The sequence below is a fragment of the Haemaphysalis longicornis genome, unplaced genomic scaffold (genome assembly GCF_048455015.1).
Source record: "Haemaphysalis longicornis isolate Haplotype H1 unplaced genomic scaffold, Haemaphysalis longicornis Haplotype H1 scaffold_6, whole genome shotgun sequence".
NCBI classification, from domain to species: domain Eukaryota; kingdom Metazoa; phylum Arthropoda; class Arachnida; order Ixodida; family Ixodidae; genus Haemaphysalis; species Haemaphysalis longicornis.
The window spans coordinates 160,600,542-160,626,450 of NW_027526407.1; positions in this window are offsets into that span (position 1 = coordinate 160,600,542).

Sequence of the window (25,909 nt, forward strand, 5' to 3'; positions counted from 1 at the left end):
TGTTCTAAGCATGGATGCTATCCGAAACTTAACGGGACAAGTATTTTGTTTTCACACAAAGACGCGCACAAGGGAGATATCCGAAGCCTTCTTTATCAAAAAGAATGGTGATGACTGCATTAGTTCCCCCTCGGTGTGCTTGCTGGATTGTGAAGTTGATTACCTTGACCGCGCATGAGCTACAACTATCAGTGTGTGCAAGAGTGTTGTGCGCATGGCCTATGTCACGGTGTGTTAGTACGCAGGGTTCTTTATATGTTCTTCTATTTTCTAATAAAAACTTCAGTTGTTAGTAAGCGCTCGTGTTGTGTCCAACACTTTGTCCTGTCTAGTTTGCGCTGCTCCCTTAGAATGAGAGTATACCAACTGGCCCAGTTCTCGACCTAGCTGCTTTTAGTTCCCCCCGTGGGCTGGGAGACCTTCCACGGGCGAAGTCAGCGTTGCTACGGCGGTTCGGCGATTGGTATGGGAAGGGCGAGGGCGAACGGTTGAAACGCGCTGGGCCACTGCTGGTTTAAGATAGATACTCGTCGATCTCACGTGGTCCTTGGCCAGGAAGAGGGCGAGGTGCGTCGACGGAGAAACCACGAAGTCCGAATCTCTTGTATGGGCAACGACGGTAGATGTGGTCGGCTTCTCCGCAGTGGTAGCACAGAGGACGGTTATCGGTAGTTCGCCATACATCCGTCTCCCTCGGCGTCTGGTTTCGGGATACCGGGGGTCGGGCGGGTGACAGTGGGCGGCGGTACGGCGGGGCCTCTTGACGGCGTGTTGGAGCAGGGCGGGGTCGCAAACAGCCACGGAGTATGTCATAGCTTGTTGCTCTCGGGGTACCTAGGATGGCGTAGAAGTTCCCCGCGCTTGTTTCACTTCTCTAATTACGTCGGTGAGAGAACCGACTTGGGGCTGCGGCAGCGTTGGGAGAAGTTTTCGCAGCTCCTCTCTCACTATTGCGCGGATAGCCTCGCGTAGGCTGTCGGCCGGGATCCGCGTGCTGCCAAAATCGTTCGCATTGGCCGCGCCAACAAAGTTGCGGTCATACTGCTTAGCACGCATTTCGAGGGCGTTCTCAATAGTGCTGGCGTCGGTCACGAATTCGGCGATGGTTTTTGGCGGATGTCGGACAAGTCCACCAAACAGATCGTCCTTCACTCCGCGCATTAAGAAGCGCAACTTTTTTCTTCCGTCATTTCGGGGTCCGCGCGGCGAAATAGCTGCTTCATCTCCTCAACGAAGATCACAACTCCTTCGTTGGGGTGTTGCGTGCGCGTTTCCAACAAAAGGGCGGCTCGTTCTTTCCGCACGACGGTAGTGAAGGTCTTAGTGAACTCGCTTTTGAACTAAGCACAGTTTGTCACGGAGCTCTCGTGGTTGCGAGCCGAATCTTCAAAGTAAAAGAAAACATGCCGGAACGTTTCTGCATCGTCCCACCTGTTGAATTTCCGGACGCGCTCCAGTTTCTCCAACCATTCTTCTGGGTCTTCTGCGGAGGCTCCTCGGAACGATGGCGGTTCCCGTGGCTGCTGCAGAACGAAGGGAGGATTGGCTTGGTTGGCCATGGTGCTGGTTGCGACATCTTTCTTCTTCGCTTTCTCGGGTAGTAGACCGAACTCGGGTGGTAAATCTTGCCGGCGGAGGCTGGCTCTTGTTGGACTGGCTTGGCGGCTTCCAGAGGTTGTAGTGGGCATGAAGGGTGCGTACCCCGCACTTCCACCAGATGTCACGAAGCCAAAGACGACGCAGTTGTTTGGAAAAGAGACAAGTTTATTGGAGCGAACTTGTGCTCCCCTATCAACTAAAAAGAATACAGAGGCGGCGAAGCAGCGGTCAACAAACTGACGTACGTGCGTCGGCGAGCGTCGCAGGATCGAATGCCACGGCGTCTGCTGTGCAGGCTTTTATCTTTCGGCGTGATAGTTTCTGGAACCGTGGATTCACATCCAGAACATTGTAGATCAAAGAAGATTATTCTGGGCTAGCGGCGTTAGGGCGAAACACTCTGCTTACCTGAATGAGATAGCCGGGCGGCATAAAAATAAATAATGGAACACGCGCTTCGCATGGGACACAGATAACAGAGCCGGGCGCGGCCGGGCATTTAAAACAAACAATTAATAAACAAACCCGTACATGGTTCGCGGCAATATAGTCTTGAAAGATAAAAACTCACACAGAGCGCGAAAAAATAATGTTAGTAGAGACAGAGAAGCACGATAAATAAGATTACTGACGTTTCAGGAAGAGGACTTCCCCGCACGGAGCACCTTGAGTAATCTTGGTGACGGTATTGGCGATACCGCGGACCCCGAGCCCCCAACATAAGCTGTGACCTACCGTGGTGATGTGTTTTAGGGTAAAGGGTAGAAACCTCTAATGGTGGCCGTCGGAGCCTTGGTCAATCTCCGGCCGATGGGCTCCCTGCCTGTCTACGAGGCAGGGAGCTCCGGGACCTCTTTGACTACCAGGGTGAGGTGAAAGAAGAAAGTACCCCTGTGTCCCTGCTTTTATACTATGCGGTATGGTATTTTCTAAACCCCCCCAACCGTGATCGGCCCCCAAAAAGGGCCGCACCGAAGTATCGTTTCCTCCATTGCCATCTTTGACATTTCCTGAACCAGATCATTACTCTCGATTTCTTGTCATGGAGTCCCTCAATCCAACCCACCCTCTAGCATCTGAGTCAATCTTCTTGATCGCCAAATATCTTGAAGCCATAATAGAAAAATCGTAACAGTGCAAAAAACAAAGGTCTGGTGAACTCCTAATCGAAATAAATGACAAGCAGCAGTCTGCAAAGCTTCTAGCTCGGACTAGACTGCCTGATCTCGACATCAGGGTCACACCCCATCGGCGCCTCAACAGCTCGCAGGGTGTGATATCCGAAACAGATCTCCTGAACGAAACGGATGCGTATCTCCTAGCCGGCTTGAAGGATCAGGGCGTCACTGCCGTGAGACGCATCACTATTCGCAGAGACGACAAGGAGATTCCCAACAAGCACATTATTTTGACTTTTGACCACGCAGTTCTTCCACAACACATGCATGCAGGTTTTATCCGTTGCCCCATCCGCCCGTACATCCCAAATCCGCGGCGCTGTTTTAAGTGCCAGCGGTTCGGGCATGGTATAAACTCTTGCCGTGGCCGAACGACATGTGCAAAATGCGCGGCGCACGATCATCCGACTGACAACTGTCCATCCTACACCCTCTGTTGTGTAAACTGGGGCGGGCCGCATGCAGCGTACTCCCGCAAGTGTGAATCCAACTGAAAAAAAAGATAATCACCATAAAGGTAACTGAGAACATCACCTTCCCAGAGGCGCGGAAGAGGTTCGCCTCTTTCCCCCTGGGGAGGTACGCCGACGCGGCTCGCCGGGGAGCGGCGGAGCGGCGTCTCGTGTCCATAGGGACCCAGTTCGGCGAGTCTGACCTGGTCCCTCCTGCCACCCCCCTGGGGTGCCTCAGGCATCCCTATCTGTTGCCACGCCGCTTGCTGAGGCAGCAGCGGTTGTGGTGACAACCTCTTCTGTAGAGACCACTGCCGCTCCCGCCTAGTGCGTTGGGGGGTGCCGACCGGAGGACACCGGGGGCCCCGCATCGGCTCCCACCGCCACCGCACCTCCCGTGCCAACTCTCAAGCCCCGGACGCCCTCGGCGGTCGCGGCTCAAACGAAGGGCTCCCGAAAGGGGGTCAAGTCCGGTGGCTCTGGTCCGCCGGGCACCCTTGTGGCATCTGACGAGGAGATGGATGTCACGCCGTTTCTGCCGGCAACGCAGCGCAAGGAGCGGCCTCCGATGTCAAAGCCGACTGAAAAGCCTAAAACTCTTAGAATAACAGCCCCGAAAGACGACACATGAACAAACACACACACGCTCCAGTTATTCTTAAATTTAAATATTGGGAACAGAAAGCATCATCCAATGGAACTGCAGAGGCCTCCTTAAAAATCTTGACGATATGTATGAGATTCTGCATGCCAGTCAGCCAAGTACCTTGTGTCTCCAGGAAACCCACCACAATTCTAAACAAACAAATTTCTTAAGTAGGTACATGGTATTCAGAAAGGACAGGTTGGCTGCAGACACTCTTCAGGAGGTGTGGCAATTGTGGCCCTGAAACCCTTAGCCTGCCACCCTGTCACTCTGAACACTGTCCTTGAGGCTGTAGCAATCCGTACGATAATATTGTCATGGTACAACAATTGATGAGGGCCAGCAGGAGAGAGAAAAAGAGGGTGTATTTTGGGAACCTTGTGCCTGATGCCTAGTAGCAGTTGCATCAAGAACACGCGCTCACGAAGGGGCACGTTCTCATCTTCTTCGCGGCTTACGCGGTGATGATCATGCTTGTGATTTCCATGAAGAGGATGAGGATAATGGAGACACGCCAGAATGGCGCACACCGGCTTTAGACGATTGGCGTCTGCGCTCTGTTGCTGGTTACACACGTAACACTATCCCCCTCCCGGAATAGCATCGTCCCGATGCTGAAGATCACTGTCAACAGGGTCCGAAGCCAGAATGGTCGTGAAGTCGGCTTTGCGCGAAACATACGGTTTCAAACGCACTACATGGACAGTCACTGTTCGAGATCGACGACGCCCGCCAACACCAGAATTTTTGGGTACCACATCGTAAGCTGCTTCGCTAAGTTGACGAAGCACCTTGTACGGCCCGAAATATTTGCGCCGAAGCTGCGTCGATAAACCCCGACGTCGAACGGGTATCCAAACCCAAACGAGGTCACCCGGTGCAAATGCCGCGTGACGGCGGCGAAAGTCGTTACAGGAGGCGTCCAGGCGCTGGTGTTCGGTGATGCGGAGGCGGGCAAGCTGCCGGGCTTCCTCAGCGCGTTGTATGAAATGCTGGGAAGAGATGTCATATTCGTCGGTGATGTTGTGAAGCAGCATGGCGTCGAACGTTGTTGCAGCTTCTCTACCGTAGAGGAGGGTGAACGGTGTCCTTCGAGTCGTTTTCTGCTGGGCCGTATTGTACGCAAAGGTGATGTAGGGGAGAACTGCATCCCAGGTCCGGTGTTCAACATCAGCGTACATGCTGAGCATGTCGGCGATGGTTTTGTATTGAGCCGTTCCGTCAAACCGTTCGTCTGAGGGTTTGTACGCACTGGCTTTTCGTTGAGACGTGCCGCTGAGGGTGAGTACTTCGTGCAAAAGTTTCGCGGTAAATGCGGTTCCACGGTCCGTAATAACAACTTTGGGAGCCCCATGTCGGAGAACTATCCTTGTGAGGAAAAACTGAACCACTTCAAGCGCGGTAGCATTTGGAAGAGCTTTTCTTTCGCCGTACTTAGTCAAGTAGTCAGTGGCGACTGCTATACACCTGTTTCCCGCGGTAGAGGTGGGAAAGGGGCCCAGCAGGTCCATTCCCACTTACTGGAACGGCACTTGCGGAATTTGAATTGGTTGGAGAAATCCGGCTGGTCTGCCGGGCTGCGCCTTGCGTCTGTGGCAGTCGCGACAAGTTCGGACGTACTGCCTCACGTTCGCCGAGAGCTTGGGCCAGTGATACGCCTTCTTGATTCTTGCAAGCGTGCGTGCGTAACCAAGGTGGCCAGCGGACGGCTCATCATGACAAGCCTGCAAAATGTCGTTTTGTAAGGGTGACTGAACGACGAGGAGGTGACGCCGGCCATGCGGGGCGAAGTTTCGTTTATATAGCACGCCGCTGCTAAGGCAGAATTTTGGCAGACCTCTAATAAAAGACTTAGGTGGCTTGTTGGCCTTGCCTTGCAAGACGTCGATCACTGGTAGCAGTTCTTGGTCTTCCTGCTGCTGTTCCGAAATTGTGGCCGCACTGAGGACTCCAATCAATGGTACATCGTCGACGTCATCGTCATCAGCGGGCGCGTTACCCACCGGCGCTCTCGAGAGGCAGTCGGCGTCTGAATGTCGCTTACGAGATTTGTAGACGACGGTCATATCAAACTCTTGGAGTCTGAGGCTCAAGCGTGCCAAGCGGCCAGACGGGTTTCTCAGGTTTGTAAGCCAGCAAAGCGAGTTATGGTCGCTTACAACTTTGAATGCATGGCCATACCAGTACGGTCGAAATTTTAGGACGGCCCACACAACCGCTAAGCACTCCTTTTCGGTGGCCGAGTAAATTCTTTCGGCCCGTGACAGCGTTCGGCTAGCGTAGGGAATGGCTCGTTCGGCGCCATCTTGCCATTGGACGAGGACAGCGCCTAGCCCCACTAAGCGGGCTTCAGTGCGCACCATAGTGGCGGCCTCCTCGTCGAAGTGGCCTAAAACAGGTGGGATCTGCAGGCAACGCCGTAGCTGCTCGAAAGCTTCTTGCTGTTTAGCGGACCAGACAAAAGTGACGTCATTGCGAGTAACGCGCGTGAGAGGTGCTGTAATGTGGGCGAAATTGGCAATGAATCGCCCATAGTATGAGCAGAGGCCCAGGAAACACCGGACGGGCTTTTTGTCAGTAGGTGTTTCGAAATGAGAAACAGCTGAAAGCTTGTCAGGGTCGGCGCGAATTCCAGCGCTGCTAACGACGCGGCCGAGAAAGAGCAGCTCCTCATAGCCGAAATGACACTTTTCCGGCTTGAGTGCGAGCGAAGCGGATCGTATGGCCTGGAGGACGGATGACAGTCGCTCTAGGTGTTCCTCGAATGTATTCGAGAATACGACATCATCTAGGTAAATAAGGCACGTTTGCCACTTCAGGCCAGATAAAACAGTGTCCATCATACGCAGAAAAGTTGCGGGTGCGGAGCACAAGCCAAAAGGAAGAACCTTAAACTCGTACAGCCCATCGGGAGTTACGAAGTTGGTGTTCTCACGATCACGCTCGTCGACTTCTATCTGACAATAATCGCTCTTCAAATTTATGGACGAAAAGTAATGAGCGTGCCGCAGGCGGTAAAGGGAGTCATCTATCCGAGGCAACGGATATACGTCCGTTGTCATTGAGTTTGCGATAGTGGACGCAGAATCGCAAAGTGCCGTCTTTTTTTTTTCACCAGAACGACTGGCGACGCCCAGGGGCTTTTCGAAGGCTGAATGACGTCATCAGCGAACATCTCTTGCACCTGCCGCCGTATCGCGTCGCGCTCTTTTGGTGACACGCGGTAGAGATGTTGGTAAACGGAGCGCTCAGATTCTTCCGTGATGAAGCGGTGTTTTGTGAACGGAGAGAAAAGTGGGTGTATTTTGGAAAACTTCTGCGTGATGCCTGGTAGCAGTCGCACCAAGAACATGCGCTCACTAAGGGGCACGTTCTCGTCTTCTTCGCGGCTTACGCGGTGATGATCATGCTTGTGATTTCCATGATGATGATGAGGATGATGGAGACACGCGAAAACGGCACACACCGGCTCTGGACGATTGGCGTCTGCGCTCTGTTGCTGCTTAAACACGTAACAATATTTAATAGGGTGGTAACGGTATGCTCCATTTACATTCCAACTGATCATGCACTTTTGAGCTCTCATTTCGAGGCGCTGGTCGACCAGCTGCCCGAACCATACATCCTAACAGGCGCCCTTAATGCGCACAACTCTCTTTGGGGCTCCTCCAGAACAAATGCCCGAGGTCGCCTGATAGAGAAGTTTCTTACATCCTTCGGAGCATGCCTTTTCAACAAAAACAGCCTACATACCATAACTTAGGACACAATACATACTCGCATCTTGACTTGGCTATTGATTCCGCAGTTCTCTTTCCATGTCTTGGCTGGGGTGTGGGCTCAGACCCATATGGTAGTGACGATTTCGTCACTTCATTTACGTATATATGCCCGAGCAGTCTATCTTCTCGTAAAAAGGTTAATGGATCAAAAGCCAACTGGAGCACATTCACACAAACATCTCAACTACACCACACATCCATAAAACACATACACGTGGAGGAAGCCGCCTAACTCATCATGGCGCACATCCTCGACGCCGCCGAAAAGTCAATTCCACAGGCCTCCAGTGAGTCCCGCACCCCAAGGAGGCGCCGGTGAAACGAGGATTTGCAGGCCGGCGCGAGAGTCCCAGAACAAGGCGTGGGGTGTCCTTCGCCGGTACCCCACGTCAGATAACCTCAGTTCCTTTACACGGGCAAAGGCTTTTGTGAAGCGAGTGCATCGTTAGGCGAAAAGGTAAAGTTGGCGCTTTTTCCTCACTTCCATCAACTCATACACTGACAAACACAAAGTCTGGACACGAATACGAAAACTAAAAGGACAACAGACACACAGCCTACCCCTGGTTAGTACAGCAGGGGACACACTGGAAGAACAGGCTATCACGATTGCACAACACTTCGAACACGTGTCCAGTTAAGCACACTACACAAACACTTTCATGAAACGCAAAACATCTGCGAAGAAGAAGCCACTGCGTGATAGCCACAAGTCGCCCACTTCTTACAAATCTCCTTTTTCAATTTATGAGCTGAAGGCTGCTTTCACCACATGTAAACCTTCAGCTCCAGGTGCAGATAAGATTACTTACACAATGAGACAATTTTTACACTCAGACACCCTTGAAACACTCCTATACCTATACCACAAAATATGGCTACCGGGGCACATTCCACGCTCTTGGAGGGAGGCCATAGTAGTGGCTTTCGTAAAGGGAGGGAAGGACCCTTCCTCTCCTGCCAGTTATCGTCCCATTGCCCTGACAAGCTGCCTGTGTAAGCTCTTTGAGAAGATGATAAACAGAAGACTCGTGTACTTCTTTGAGAACAATGGTCTTCTCGAGAGCTGCCAGGCAGGCTTCGGGGCGGAGTGATGTACCAACGATCAACTCGTTGCATTAGAGGCGTATATAAAAGATGCTTTCCTCCATAAGCAGTACTGTATGACAGTATTATTTGATCTTGAAAAGGCGTATGATACTGCTTGGAGGTATGGTATCCTCATCGATCTGAAGTCCTTTGGCATAACAGGTAACATGAACACGCTTTCCAGTTACATGTCCGAAAGGACGTTTTGCGTGCGACTTGGAACTGCACTCTCTAGGGCGCATGTTCAGGAAAATGGAGTGCCACAAGGTGGAGTTTTAAGTAGCACCCTTTTTATTGTAAAAATGAATTCCCTCAGGAAGTCATTGCCACCGTCGATTTCCTGCTCAATTTATGTAGACGACGTCCAATTATCCTTTAGGTCTTGTAACCTGTCTGTCTGCGAGCGCCAAGTCCAGCTTGGTGTTAACAAGCTAGCTGGTCGGGCAGATAGCAACGGTGTTAAATTTAATCCAGAGAAGTGCACTGGTGTTTTGTTGTCCAAGAGGCGTGGCATCCGGCCAAATCTGGACATTCAACTCAATGGTGTCTCGATTGCTGTCAAAAAGGAACCCGAGTTTTTGGGTATAATCTTTGACGAAAAGCTCAGATTCATCCCACACATAAAACAACTAAGACATAAATGCTTAAAAACAATGAATATCCTGAATTTTCTGTCGTACATTTCTTTTGGTGCGGACAAACAACTTATTTTACGTGCTTTTATCAGCTTGATAGGTTCACGATTGGACTATGGCAGCGTTGTCTATGGGTCAGCCACTAAAACACCCCTCAGAATGCTGCACCCTTTGTTCATCTAGGGCTCCGCTTGTCGTGTGGTGCCTTTCGGACTAGTCCAGTCAAAAGTTTATGTAGAGTGCAACAAATAGAGCCTAGAACGTCAGCGAGCATACACAGACCTGCTTTATGCTTTTAAAATCTCTTTAATGCCCCACCATCCTTTTACATCACTTTTTTATGATACATTCATATCTCAACTTCTTACTAATCGTCCATCAGTCTCTGCTCCCTTTGCTTTCAGAGTAAGAGAAGAAGCGTCACAACTTGATGTCATGTTCTCAGACACCATCAAAACCTCCGCTACTGAACTTCTAGTGCCGTGGCAGCTTCGCCCGATATCATGTGATGAATCTTTTACAAGTGTCAAAGAAACAGAGTGCCTAGAAGCGCGATCATGCAACATTTCTTGTCCCTGCAGCACAAATACAAGTGTGCTAGATTTTTACACGGATGCTTAAAAAACAGCCACAACTGTTTTCTGTGCTGCGCTAGGCGGCAGCTTTAATGTCTGTAGAACTATGGATAGAAATACAAGTATCTTTACGGCAGAGGCCTATGGCATACTTCTTGTAGTTAAACATATTGTTCTAAATCGAATTCCGAAATCTGTAATTTTTACTGGTTCTTTAAGTGTTGTGCGTACATTATCCTCACAGAAGTCTAAAAACCATGTGGTCAATGCTCTCATTAACACTGTTATGTCTGTGTATGCATTAAACCTTGAAGTGACCGTGTGCTGGGTGCCAGGGCACTCTGGAATTTCTGGTAACGAGACCGCAGACCGAATGTCGGCCGCTGCTTCTCTTACAAATACAGTTGATATGACAAGAATACCCTACACCGACCTCAAATCACACATGAGACAACACCTTCGCACAACATGGCAGGCACACTGGAATCAACAGACTGACAACAAACTACACGTTATAAAGACAATATTGGGAGCATGCACCACTGACACACACAACAGGCACAAGTAAGTTACCCTGGCTCGATCGCTTACGGATAGGCCACACGCATGCAACACATTCCCACCGGCTCACGGGATCTCCAAGACCCCTGTGTAGCAGGTGTGGAGAGGGCGTATCCGTAGCCCACATACTCAAACACTGCGAGGCACTTGACACAACACGACAGAAACACTTCAGAAAACTCTACAGACAACATATCCCACTATCCATCGCTGTTTCTAGGTGACGATGCCATGGTTTCCGTGAAACGCGTGTTTAAGTATTTGTCAGACGTTAGGTTTTCAAACCTCATTACCTATCACGCATAATCAAATCTGGCCCTATACAGCAGCCATCATCATTATCTTTAACTGATTTTACTATGTTCGGTTGACACGTTTTTTTTACCTACCTTTTTTTCGTAACTACTTCACTTCAATAAATAACCTTTTTTCTGGCGCTCATTGCCCTTAGTCGGCCTTGCACCATAAAAACCCAATCATCATCAGGAAGAGGACTTCCTTTCTTCAGAACTGAAGTAAGGAAGTCCTCTTCCTGAAACGTGAGTAATCTGATGTCTATTTTCTAGGTCTTTCTCGTGTGTCTCTGTCTCTCCTATCCATATATATATATATATATATATATATATATATATATATATATATATATATATATATATATATATATATATATATATATATATATATATATATATATATATATATATATATATAAATATATGTATATATATATATATATATATGTATATATATGTATAGCGAATCAAAATAGCAAATGAGGGTCGTTGAAAATAAGAGAGAAAATAAGGGTTGGCAGTCAAGAAAACCTCGGAAAGCACTGTGGAGGATGTTCTAGGTCAGTGAAGCAGATAAAAAATTTGGAAAGAAAGAAAGGGGAGAAAAAATGCCCGCCAGGTGGGATCTGAACCCACGAATTCCAGAATACCGGTCTGGTGCGATAACCACTATGCTACCGGCGGGGCAATTTTCCCCTCCACTTTCTGTGGTATTTATGTCAATGTACTTTTTTTCTGTGCTTCGGGGTGGTAGCCAGCGCCACTCCGACTTCTCGGGGTGAAGAGGACCTTCTTTTTTTTAACCCCTCTCCGTGACTCGAGTGTCTACGACATCTCGAGAGTGGTCAACCAGCGTTGAACCCTCTTAAGCTCCCTATGGCACTAAGACTGCCAGAACAGAGGATCCCGCTATGCATGTAACGAATCAGAATAGGAAATGAGAGTCTCGTTGAAAATAAGACAGAAAATAAGGGTTGGAAGTCAAGAAAACCTCGGAAAGCAAAGGGGAAGATGCAGTAGGTCATTGAAGCGGATAAATAATTTGAAAAGAAAGAAAGTGGAGAAAAAATGCCCGCAAGGTGGGATCGGAACCCACGACCTCCAGAATACCTCCAGAAAATCGCCCCGCTGGTATTGTAGTGGTTACCGCACCACACCAGCATTACATGAATAGCGTGACGCGCACACGAAGAGCGTGACCCACATACAGTGAAGAGGTGAGCGGGGCTGTCTCCGAGTGGCGGCAACCCATACCCGAGTCAGGCTGTTAACATGTCGGGTGAATGCAAGCGAGTGTTTCCCCAGCTATTTTCTCGAATCGGTCATGCTTAATTCTCGCCATTCGACTTTAAACAAACGGTCCGAATGCGTAGTAGGGTCATTTATTTTGTTCCTAGGCAATGGTCAAAGGCGTGGAGGCGACAGTGCGTGTAGAACGACAGTCGCACGTTAGAATTAGCCGCGTCGTCTACAACGGAGCGCCAAAAAACTCGTGTGTTGCAAAGATCACAACTGCACATCTCGGGAAAAAATTAATCAATGATCATGCAAAGTTTCTTGTGCAAAACCTTGCAAAGTTCCTTGTGCAATCTTTTCATGATTGCGCTTTGACCCAGAATTAGCGGGTAGTAGTTTTTTGAGCTCACAAACACAACCTCACACTCCGGCTACGTCATTTGCAGCCTTTCCTGGAAAGAAAATCTCGTTGCGTTCCGTGACGCCCGCGCTACCCTATCAAGGTTGCCACAACCTTTGTTTCTCATTCGCCCTCCATTGTGAGGCGTTCGGACGCCAGGTACCGCTCTTCACGGCACCGAATCACGGAGACCACAGCCTCATGCCAGGCCTCATAAAATTGGAGCAGAAGTTGCTGACGCCCGGCAAGAATTTAAAACAGCCAGAGCTCACTCCCGTTTTTGCACTCGAATTATAGTTTTGCTTCTCTGAATACACTATGTTTTTACTCCTTGAAGTTGTGGCGCAAAGAAAGCGCAACTGCTTTAGTTTTTCTGGGCTGTACGCTTATATTGAAATACTGCTGCTAATAAAATTATTCGCCGTCCCGCTTACTTCTTTATAATCAGTGATTACTGTATATATATATATATTTATATATATATATATATATATATATATATATATATATATATATATATATATATATATATATATATATATATAATACGCCCTATAAATGAGGCCATTTTGCAAACGCTGTTGCAAACGGCGACGCATTTGTTAATTTGACAGGTAGTGCGAGAACTTCAGCTTAATCGGGCGATTCAACCACCCAATCCCAGCAGGGCATTCAATCCCACATCTTCCGCTGCGAGAATAATTTTCTTCATATGGAAATATAAATGCGCACAGAGGAGAGTCGATAAGAACAGAATACAAAAAACCTGCAGATAGGCAGCAATATCTCAAAGCGGTCATCTGCACCGCCGCAACCCGAGTATCCCTTATTCACGGGCCCGCTATATAAGAGACACTGTTGCTGCACCAGACACTTCGAAGCAAGCTCTTAAATGATGTTCATTGTACTAGCGATACAATCCTCGCACGCATCCGCAGCCAATGACTATATTTGCAAAAAGACAAACCATAACCCCAGGAGATGTTCAAAAGTAAAAAGAACTAAATCAAACGGGTCGAAGGAACCTCGACATAACGTTTGCCAGTAAAACCTGAACATAAACAAAATACTCGACATATACTTCGGCAGGCGAGAAATGAGCAAATTGGCTTTTGAAAATCTTCCCAGCCGCATGATACACCGTATATAATTCTGCTAGAATACTAACGACTACCTTGGAGATACGAAAACCTAGAGGACATCGAAAAGAAAATGCCGACCATGCGGATATGCTTTGTGTTTCTTACGCAAACAAATGGCAACAGCCATAGTGGCTTAAAGAAGAAACTCTCATTTCAGACATCTTATGTACGCGCAACCTAACTGCGACTGTTGTAATGTAGGTTGCCTCTTAGGGTGCACAGTGTACAGTATTCAATACGTTGATCAGGAGGTCACGCCATTCCTCATGCCCGTTAAGAATCACCGTGCACATGTTCGTTTGCCCCCGTTTGCCCCCGATCCTGCCCACGTCACGACACCTAACCTCCGGAACCACACAATCGTTGCACCTCAAACTTGCACCATTACAGTGTAATTTTCTAGTACAACAGAACACGAAGAGCGCAAATCGTATGCCATTCTTCTGCTCAATTAGTGGAGGCTTGAATAAAAATTAGTCTGGACATCTTGTCGCCTATACTTTGTTACCGCGATATATTGATCTATTTATCTCTGTATTTTAGTTAGACGGTGGTCACAACTACCAAATATAAATGCTCCCTCTCGCGTTCTTCCCAAGATTGCATTCGCTCTACCTCCAAAGTGCAGTGAGGTTATGGGGCTTAACCTTTACCCTTGCCCGTGGTAATGATCATGAGTGATCTCTCAGGTCGCACTGCTACGCTTGGGATAAGGGCTGGTAACGTACCAAAACGTTGACATATAAACAGTGTTCTCTAAAGCGCGTGCCCCTTTTATTATAAACACACATACATATATCAAAACGTAAAATGCAGCGCACACCTCAAAAACCAAAACAAAAGGGTTACTACCGTTTCCGCTGGAGGACCAGTATTTCTCAAAAGAGAGGATGTGATAGGTCATAGAGAAGACAAAGAATTTGGAAACAAAGAAAAAAAGTGGAGAAAAAATGCCCGATGGGTGGGATCGGAACCCACCACCTCCAGAATACCAGTCTGGTGCGAAGCCCACTACGCTACCGGTGGGGCTATTTTCCCCTCCACTTTCGCGGATAATAATGTTAAGGTAGTTTTTGTTTCCTGCGCTTGGAGGTGGTAGCCAGCACCACTCGGACTACTCGGGGTGAAGGGGACCTTCTTTTTAAACCCCGGGCCGTGACTCGAGCGTCTACGACATGTCGAGAGTGTTCGACCAGCGTTGAACCCTCTTAAGCTGCATAAGGCAACAAGACTGCCAGAACAGAGGCCCTCGCTATGCATGTAGCGAATCAGAATTGGAAATTAGGGGCTCGTTAAAATAGGACAGAAATAAGGGTTGGCAGTCAAGACAACCTCGGAAAGCCAAGGGGAGGATGTTATAGGTCAGAGAAACAGATAAAGATTTTGGAAAGAAGGAAAGAAAGGGGAGGAAACCTACCACTTCCTCCCATTTGCTTTACGACGTGCCTGAGGTCTGTGTGGGTACCTGAGTGCCTTTTTCCAACAGATTCTGGCTGTTAATTTGAAATAACCCTGGAGATTGTAAAAAGAATAGGTAGCAAACATTTACGATCTGTTTTCTGAAATGTACACTCCAATATTTCATTCTAGTTTATGACCACCGATAAAAGGATCTGGACCTACAACACGACTAGTTATCAGGAGCCATTTCTGTGCAAGTGGGACCGGACACTAAATGTAACCATGCAATCAATACGAATTAGGCGGACGGAATATGTAAGAAAAAGATGGTAAGCTCGGTGATACTTTATTTGTGCAGAATTCTTCGGAAACAAGTTGTTTATTGCAATATCTTTTGGCTAGGAAATCCGAAATATTAACTGGAACTTTTTTTCCGCGACGTCAGCCGGATACCATGAATCTCGCGAAAGAAGGTAAGCCAGTCATTTGTTTTGTTCTAAATACTGTTGTTGTAAATCCGATAAAAACAGACCCGGAATGATATGGCATGTAAAAATTGATTTTTTATTATGCGTATTGCTGCTTCTAGCTGCGTGTTTTTTTTTTCGAAAACCTGAAATTTCGACTATTGCGTTATTGGAAATGTCATTGAGCATTCGCGGAAACTTTCAATCCAGTATTTTGTAGTAAATGGCATTGAAAGCATTCACGATTCCCCATTTTCTGGCGCCGAAGTGTTACATATCCTGTCTCTACAACAAGTAGAAAACAGGACGTACAGTTTGTGGACCATATTCACAATTGCATTGAGGAGTTTACATATGTGCGACGTGGTAACAAAACAAGAAAATAAAATACAGAAATGTAATTATTTTGCGGTTTGACAGCGACAAACGAAGTTCAAGGGTTCTACAAAAACGCCTCCTCTTAGCGCAAAAACAAAATGCATTCCAAATATTTATTGGCGATGAGTAGGAACCTTAATTGTCATCTATTCCGAAAATGAGTAGCATAAAAACCTGTGGGTGAAGCCAGTTTGGAAATAAATGCGCTTCCAAACTACCGAACATGCAGCTCAATGCAAGGTATTTGCCCAGCAATAGCAATAATAATTGACTAGGACTATATGCCCATTCGTTACCTGCTGTCAACCAAAACTTTTTTTACCAGAAATATACCACCGTAAATATATAGCTAACAAATGTGCTCTCCCTACTACTATTCCTTGTCATCTGAAGAAAAGAAAACGCAGTTTTTGACAGAATCGTCCCCACATCAAGCAAGATCACGTGAATTCGCCGTCAAACATCTGTCAAAATACTATGCTGGCTTGGCTTCATTGGTTTCCTATTAGGAGTAAAAAAGGTTGAATTGTCTTCCAAAACCTCTTTTTGAGAAGGCGCATTTATCTATCATTGGAGTGAACAGCAGTAGATTCCTAATACGGATAAAATAAATATTAATAGCACGTGGCTGTGTTTTAACAAGTGCGTATTCGGTAAATATTTTTGAGTGAATCTTACAGAGAAACATGCATTCACAAAATTGAAGGGTTTTTTTGTGGGAAGAAATTGCAGCTGATTGCTTCGAAACAAGATAGCGGTAGTTTACATCTAATGCTCAACTGAACATATGGGAAATATTGAACCGTGATACTAAAGCCTATCATAAATTGCGAGTTGCAATTCTGCTGGGTAACAATTGAAACACAAGTGACCACCAGCTCGGTATTTTTGAAATTATCTCTGGCCTCCTCTAGTTTCATCACCGTAATAATGGCCGCACGCTGGGTCACAGGCGGCCTATGAGGAATTGACACCCAAGCAGGTACTCGAATCAGCTCTTCTACAAGAAGCACGGGAAACAGCAAAAAATCTCCTTGTGTGCGGATTTAAAAATCGGTGAACTTAGGAAAATGTCTGCATTTCTTTTTACAGAAGTACGCCTTCAATTTACCTGAGGTTCGTGACGCCATAGGTAGCTGCTTTTCCAGCCCCATCATCGTACATCGTAGGAAGAAGTAGTGCATTGAACTTGCGTTTCGAATCACGTCCCTGCTTTGCCACTACGGCAATTCATTGTCGCTTAGAGTCCGCCGTCAACAGACACACGGAATTTCAGCACTTCTACTCTACTGCCTCTTCGCCTGGATTCCACAGCCTTTAAAAGGCTCTCCATGGGCACCAACAAGGAATACAGTAGTGCGAGTCACATTAAAATTCTGGACGTTAAATATTCGTATTTGCCTGTAATGAAAGACTGCCACATAACTACTTAAATATCAATATTCCGCAGATTACACGAGCCTTTACATAACACAACTTTGTGTCACCACACGTAAAGACATTATTATCAAATAATGATATTTACTGGTTGCGTTTTAGAAGTAAGTGAGCAATATCATTTAAATCTATCTAAGTTCGATTTTAGTCTTCAGCATTATTCATGCTCTGTACACACTTTAAAAGTTTGGGCCTCAGCGTTTGACGCTGCCCTTATCCAACGCCTTCGCATTCTATGCGATCGAAATTTTTCTTTACTGCTGATCAGAAATGTACCATTAAGATAGTATTTTGCTACACTACCACTGTTGTTAAGCAGACTCGAGATTCATTGTTATCATTTTGCTTCTCTCCACATTCAATCCGGATAAGACGTCAACAATCTTCAACTGTAATTTTATAACCTATCGACGTGTATTACAAGTGGCCACACACGAGTTAGCGATCCTGGAACCTATCTTTTTTTTCCGAGGTGCAACGTGCAAGCAAGGTAGCTTCAGCTGCTTCACCGATGGCGACAGTTACGAGACTCCAGAGGCTGATACAACGGCGTGATTCTATTCGGCGCCACGTGCTGCTAGTTGAATGTAGTGTCTATCTTTTTTCTTTTTCAGTGTCCTTCGTGCTTGTTTTCTTCTTTTCGTCACGCACTCTTCTGATTGTTTTCTTTGTGTCGTTCTTGACCAACAGCGGTCATTACTTGCTGACATAACTCTTTTATTGTTCCGGGTAATATACGACATGAGGATAGCATACTTGGCTAAGAACACAAGGTTCTAAGGGCGAGTATTTACTAACGTTCATAAAGGTCTTCCCGCCACTCCAAATTACCAATTGACTCTACAAAATGCCTCGCTCAGTTCATTGTACACAATATCACACACCTGTTACCGCAGGTGCTTCGTCTCTCTTGGCTCCATCCTACGTTGTAGTTCACTTCAGCTTAAATTTGTTTACCTCAGCACGCACAATTCGCCTTCTCGCCTTCAATAAAATCTTCATTACTTTGAAAAAAATAAACCCACCACTCCTATTCACTTTTTTCAGGCTCTTTATCAACTTTTAAAGAAAAGCTGGCATACGCAGATCAAGAATATACATGTGGTATATTTCTTATTTCGCCTGCGACCGATCCTTTTGGTAAGTTGCAGAATTCTTTGCGAATTTGTTTTACAGTTTTTATGTGTTTGTATTCAATATTATTGTACACTATAAATGTGAAAGATGATAAAGTAGAAATTACGTGACAACACACCTTACTTCAAATCAACAAATTCCTTTCTGCTGAACACGCTCTTTATCTAGCTAGGCTACCACTGAAACACTTCCTGTCCTACTTTCAATAGCGGTTCCAATTTATACCTACAAAGCCAGGTTTAACATGTCATTAATAGGCATTGTAACCATGTAATGTGTGGAGAAAGTGCGCAATAAAATTTCCACTTCCTAATATTATCCAGAAGGGGTATCACCCTGGCTACCGAAAGCCAATAAAGCCTCGGCTCTGTTTTCGGCGCCTGTCCTCTGTTTCCTCCTTTTTTGTGGCCGTCTAAAATTGCGCAGTTTGTAAAGTTACGTATGCAAATGCAAAGTAGAGCATTATAAAACCAGCTTAACCGCGTGACGTGAACCCTTTTGTAACCCAGATAACCGTTCTTGAATGTGGGCGCTATAGTTTCAAAGACTGTTTTCACTAGTAATATTTCTTCTACAACTCAATATGCGCCCGGTAATATGAAACAAATTGATGATACGCTCGGGGTGTACAAAAAGTGTCTAATGGCGGAACCATGGCCATTTTGAAAAACTAGCAGCGCTAGAGACATTGTGGCACTTGTGCTCAAGATTTTTGGGATGCTAGCTCGCACATTACTCGGTGTGCGGACCGTTTTCTCAAGGTGGCTGATATTCGTTGGTGTGAGGTCAACCCAACTGTAAGGTGTGAATCACCCCGAAGAGATTAGACGCACTAAATCTATGAACATCTGCGGGACATGCTTACAATACTGGCACGTTCCCTCTGGAGTTCAGCACGGCAGCTTTCTTGCTCTGAGTTGCGCGAAACTGTCGGTAGTGCTTAGCTATCTCTGCAACATTTTGACAGAATGTAGCCGAAAAGAAACCACCAGTTTACTACCCGTTAAACACAAATAAAAAAGTTCAGAATTGCTACAGAGCTTTATGCCGAACTGATTAGTCAACGCTGATTTAATAAGGCGCGTCTTATTTTTATCCCTCTTTTTTTATTTTGATCGCGGCATATAACGGCAATCTTCAGCGGACGTTGCAAGCAAAGCTTTAACATCAAAATGTGAAAAAAACGATTTTTTTTGTTTTAAAACGGGTGCTCGCACACAGCACTCCATTTTCAAGAAATGCCCAACTTTGTTTTAACCCACTTGGGCGGGTGCGCTATAGACACTATGTGTCCTAACATTTCCTTTGAGATTTTCGGGACGATGGTATAGTTGCACTTTTGGAATGACAGGATACCTTCCCCGTGACGGCCGCACGCGTGCTGTAAATTAAACAGCCAGAACAGCGCGTGGTGCTCTGTAACCATGTGTAATGGCCTTGTACATACGCTATGCGTAACTGAGTTACGGCTAGTAAATAGGAAGGCATTCCTTGAGCGGCTGGATATTTTCTACTCATTTGACAGAACGCGGGTAGCGCAAGTGAGTAACCTTTTGCCGCCGCTTGACGTTTGGCCGAAGACTGTTTCCAAGCTTAGTGTATTGGAGCCTGTTTTCGCTTCTGGTAAAAAATCGGTGTTTTGAGGCCGCACCATTTATAGCGACATGCGAATGGTCTCGAGTCCAGATTTTATCCTTGCCAAGTATTCGTTGAATTTTCCAGCGAACAAGACAATGTTGTCCAAGTATATGGTTTAGGTGTGAATGGTGTAATAAATCTTTGAAACCTTGCTACTGCCTTTCACACCGCAAACTTCATCACGTGGAACATTAGCAATCCTCTCACGATTGCATTGTCTTCTCTGGGTCTACCCTCTCTCTCTTTTTACGAGGCGCCGTACTCACATTTATCGAAGAGAAGTACTTCCCACAACTGAAGCGGTTCAGGACGTCATCGTATTCTATGAAAGGCTAGACCTCCTTCTTGTGTTTTTATTCACTCGTTGGTAGTTAGGGGAAGACCTAAGTGTGCCGTCCTTCTTTTGCTAGCCCACCTCGGGCAACTCAGGGACGTTTCGAGTGCCGAATGTTGTTGGGCGTGCCCTCTAGATGTGTTCTGGTGGCTTTGCGTTCTTGTTACGACCGCTTAAATAGTGACTGTTATGTTGGGCGGAACTACTTTGTTCAAGCTTTGCGGCTTCACAAATATCATTGTTTTATGTTTTGAGAAAAAGTATCCCTGTAGCGGCTTCGCAAAGCCCTCATCTTCTCCTTGTTTGGGTTAGCGCATCGCTGACATCAAAGAGTAAGCGCGGTGAGACGAGTCTGGACATCATTTCCAATTCGGCAATGGTTATGACACCAGCGGCTTTGTAAAAATGTTCAAAGAACGCATTTATTGCACCTTGTACTGCATGCTGACACTTTTTATCAAAATTTGTTTTCACCACTTGCTATTATCACTCGCCCTAAGCGCACAGCGCATTTTGAAAGAAAGACACCGGCTTCAAAAAGCAAGCTCTGGTCGTTTGCCGAAGTGCCGTTGGTTTGAGAAAAAGACAGTAAACATTGATAATGAGCATTGCGCGCGTAGGAATGTGGAAGTCGCCACCTGAGCTTCTGCGCGCAATATGTGGTCACGCCACTGTTGTGCCCCATGAGCTAATAGCAGAAAACAATTCCTACCCGGCCGAGCAATCTTCTCAGAGGTCATGCTCAGCAAGAATTCACTAGAAATACAGCATGGGATCCGTTGAGGACTACGGCGAACGCAACGCGGCAGGTAGTGCCAGTAAAGGAGAGACCTCATGTATACTTCGCTACTGGTGGGAATACGTAAGGTGCCTCGGGTATAGCGGAGACATTGAGCATCCAAAACTGTGGTCTATTTCGTTGGCGTCGATGCAAATAATCCACCAGCAACTTCACAGTTTGCTCACGTGTATATTAGTCTCATGCGTATGGCTGCCGATGGATTCGTGTCCGTCAAATGCTGTTGTCCTAAAGTTTGGTGTGTCAAGGCGTTTTATCGCTGCATTGGCGTGTTAACGATGGATTGCCGCAAGTCGGGTGACGCCAATGCTAAAACGGGTATCAGGTTACGAAGACATCTTGGCGCTTCATCTTCAGTGCCTCGGAGTGCCTTGCAGAATAGATTTTAAAGAACTTCAATTCCCGAAGCTGTGCCTTTATTCTCCTTTACACTGGCTGGGAGAGCTTCCACCAGCCAAACAAGCGGCGCTTTGGTTAGTAGAATTTCTGTAGAAACGAGCCAAAGCTGAACAATTGATATGTGCTTCGTCTTGGCTTGTGCGAGACAAATATTGGTATATCCAACTAAGATGCTCGCCGAGCAAGGCGCATGGTGCATGTGCAAAAAACCTCACACAGAGCGTTGTTTTGCGGCCGCAGTGATCATGGCTCTTGCCGGCTAAGTGGTGGCATAGCAGAGGAGGACTGGGTGTTTCTCAAAATGATTCCGCATTGTGGAGTTTTTCACCTCTTAGGGTCGGAGGATACCGTGACTGTGGTTTTTATGTGGCTCATCGGTGATACCGCATCGGGCTTTGTCTGTGGCGCATATGTACTTTGTGTTTGTGGCAATTCTCCCAATATAATATATGAGTTTAGCCATTGGCATGTTGCGTCTTCGAGAAAATTTCCGCAGTTCATCAAGTCTTGAAGCACTGATATCGCGTCCCAACTTTAAGCGACACACACGAAGCAAAATGATAAGTGGACGAGCCTATTGCATTGAGCGCAGGTCAGGTGTCTTCTACTTTATTGCGTCCTATGAGAGAAATTCTCCTGCATTTCATTACGAGCAGAGAAATATTCTTTTCATTTTCTTCAAAACAGTTTTGATCCGCTAGTTGAGGTGTTTCTCGCGTGTTTACAGGAAACGCTCTTCCGGGTCCTGTCTCCCGATGGTATGGAAGGACTTCAAGAACTTACTCTTCAACAGAAGTGAGCTTTCGTGGTTTTTGGACCAGATGAAGACGCATGTTTGTTTCTTTTTTCCTGGCAGATCTTGAAACTACGGTCACCATTCAGATTTTCCAACTGCTTTTCTGTGTCTTTACCAGGCCATCTCCACAACGGTGGTGGTACCAGCCTTCCGCAAACCATGAGCGAATCGTCTTCTTAAACAATAGTGTTAGGGGCAACCATCATGTTTTCAGTATTTATTTCAGGGCAACAACATATGGTGGAGCAAAGTTGATTTGTGTTCGCTGGAAAGGTATCCGTAGTATGATTCGCCGTGTAACACTTATCTGCGGCTGTAAAGGAAACAGGCCAAAACGAGTGGTTTGATTAGCGTCCACGCAGACCATCCATATCTTGTGATTGCCTGCAGGCGCATTAACCCCGTAGAAAAATTCCACACATATAATAATACTCGACCGTACTTCGCTTTATTATGTCAGCTTGTTAGGATGGCGCGAGCTGGTGCTACGCTGCTCCTTTGCACATTTGCTGAACCCGCTGTTAAGGTGTATTCCACAATATGTGTCAGGCGCTGGTAGGCACATGGCCGTGCTTCACGGCCTTCGTGATCAGGCACATTTATCATTGAAGCTTGAACGGGGAGGCAAGTAGTCGTCATCTGCCAGAGAAAAAGCTGTTCTAGGGGAACATATCTATTTTGATGGAGGTTGCGGTTGTCATCTTCATCGTGGTCCACCAGCTTCAAAACGCCTCGCAGCTTGAACATCCCTCCAAACTTCCTCGATTGCGTCGGCGTGCCACAGCCCGGGTGCGCCATGAAAGCGCCCATTTGAGCTCTGTGTCTCCAGCGAATGAGGTGCAAAGGCTGCCCCATGTTAGCAGCTTCGACATGACCAGTGAAGACACCGTCCCCTTCCCAGATCCCTGGCGCGTATCCAGTGGCTGTCGACGTTATCTTTGTGGCGTCGGGGGCATTACTATTCCGGACTTGGCTTCAGCCAGCCAACCATTGTCATCGGTTTCGGCAAGGAATTCACGGTTCGTTATCTCATCTCATCTTTATTCCAGCCATTCATTGCATATGGCAACCATCCGGGCTGTCATCTTTGGCGCGTGGGCTGTAGGACAAGGCGGAAGAAGTAGATGTCCCGCATAGGGCAAGATACGAGCCAAGAGGAAGAAGAAGCTGTGTGTCACAAGGAACGGGCGTCGGCGCTGTCATGGCCATCGGCACTATTAAAAACATACAAAGGTTCCCTATCAACGAACGATCGCCGCAGTTCCCCTTCCGCCACAACAATACTCCAGAATGTTTTGCATTTGCTTTCTTTTTTATGGCAAGTGTTTTTTTACTCACACTAGTTGGTGTATAAAACTGGTATTCCTTCATATCAGTAACTTGTACAATGTTATAAAGTGTTTTAGAAGCTTTTGTAACATTCAGCTCATAGAAAAAAATCAAGATTCTTAGAAAAAGTACATGCTGAAACAAAATGCTCGATACAACCGGCTAGTTTTTCTAATTTTTTTTGCTCCAAGTGCTCGGATACAATTGCCACAAATCTAATTTCACTATTGTGTCAAACCACTCGAAAAAACAAGGGAGAAGATTTTTTTAGTTATACAACAATAGACGTGCAATACAGTTAATTGCTTACGCGGTCGCAAGCGGTTTGTCGTCTGTCGACACTTTCTGTAAACATTGCCACGAAGCCAGAGACGATGCAGTTGTTTTAGAAAAGAAACAAGTTTATTGGAGCGAACTTGTGCTCCCCTAACAACTCAAAAGAATACAGAGGTGGCGAAACAGCGGTCAACAAAGTGACGTGCCTCGGCGAACGTCGCAGAATCGAATACGCCGGCGTCGGCTGTGCAGGCTTTTTAGCGCGTCGTTCTCGAACCGTTGATTCGCATCGAGAACATTGTAGATCCAAGGCGATTATTCCGGGCTGTTCACCTTAGATCGGAATGCTCTCCCTATGAGAACAGATAACACATGCGGCACAGAAAGAAAGAATAAAACACGCCCTTCCCTTGGCACAGAGATAACACAGACCGGCGCAACCGGGTGGTAAAAGCAAAACACAAATAAACAAACCCCTTGCATGGTTAGCTGCAATATATACCCCTCATAGGGGCCCATATTGTGTAATACAAAGCTACGTTTTGTAGGCATTATTGAAAACTACTGTACAAAGATCTCAACAAGTGTTATCCTTTCAGGTGTTATTGAATAGTGGCTCACTCAAAATTTTTGTGTACTACCAAAATTAACATCGCCATGTTAATATATAATTTACTGTTCAGCTCTTCTTGAAAGAACGCATTTGTAAATCATTGATTATGGATATTTGTGTGTTTCTTGTACCGCCTCCTGCGTCGATGTAGGTAGTGATAACCAAGAATTGAGCCCCCGGCGGCGTAGAAAGTGTGTCGCTTCATGGCACGCCCGGTCAGCATCGAGGTTCTCTCAGCCACTGATCATACATAAAACAGCCAACATTTGGCCACCAGCGCTTCGGTATTTCTCCGGCCACCCGTATTCAGACACACAACCGCAGGTATCTGGCTGCGAAATATTCAGTTTACTTTCGACTTCGGACGTTCAGGAAGAGAACGGCCGAAGTACGGCTTGAGAGCCTCTGTTTTTCCTTCGGGATGCGGTGTTCAGCGAAAGCTCGGCAAGCGACCCGCTACAGATCAATGGTATTCTTGTGGTTGGAGTTGGTGTTCGAAAGGTGGTAATGGAGTGCGGCTGCCACGCATTCGCCCTTCCAACGGATAACAGCGTGTCCGGCGGCAGAATATTCGTTTTCGACGGGCAACCTGGGTTATAAAGGAGACCAGCCGAAGTACAGCACCAGAGTGTAGGTTTTTCATTTGGTTAGAGGTCTTCGGCCGAATTAGGGCAACCGGACAGGCCGCAGCATATTTGACAACCGGTGTTCAGGTAGAGACCAGCCGACGTAAGGAAGCAGGTTATGCGTCATTCTTTCGGTAAGCGGCGTACAGCCGAATAACGGTTTGCATGTGGGTGCCGGAACTTATGCACTATTGTTTTGGAGGAGTCCGGCTGGTGTAGGAACGGTTTTTCAATGAAAGAAAAAGAAAAGCCATTAGGGAGCCGAACGACACTGACGCGCTTTTCATCCGCTCGCTGTTTCTACAATTTAAACGAATCAACTTCGTTTCAGACACATCTGTGAGTAGTTCTAGGTGAACGGGCAAGGGGCAAGGACTTACTGAACATTATCAGGCAACCATTAGGCCAGCGGAATATCATATATTGCCACGAGCAGAGTATGCCACACAGACGGATGAGCTAAGCCTCGCCAGTCATAGCCGCTACCACGCCTCGCCTGCCGGCGGCGACGACGCATTAGTTCGAGGCTGTTCGCCCCCTAAATAAATGCAAAGCATTGAAGACGTCGACCCGGCATTGAAGCATTGAAGACGTCGACCCGGCAAAGCATTGAAGACGTCGACCCAAAATGGCGGTGTTCACCGAAAATAACTGGCCCTAAAGGGTGTCCAGCAACCGGCCACCGCGTAGG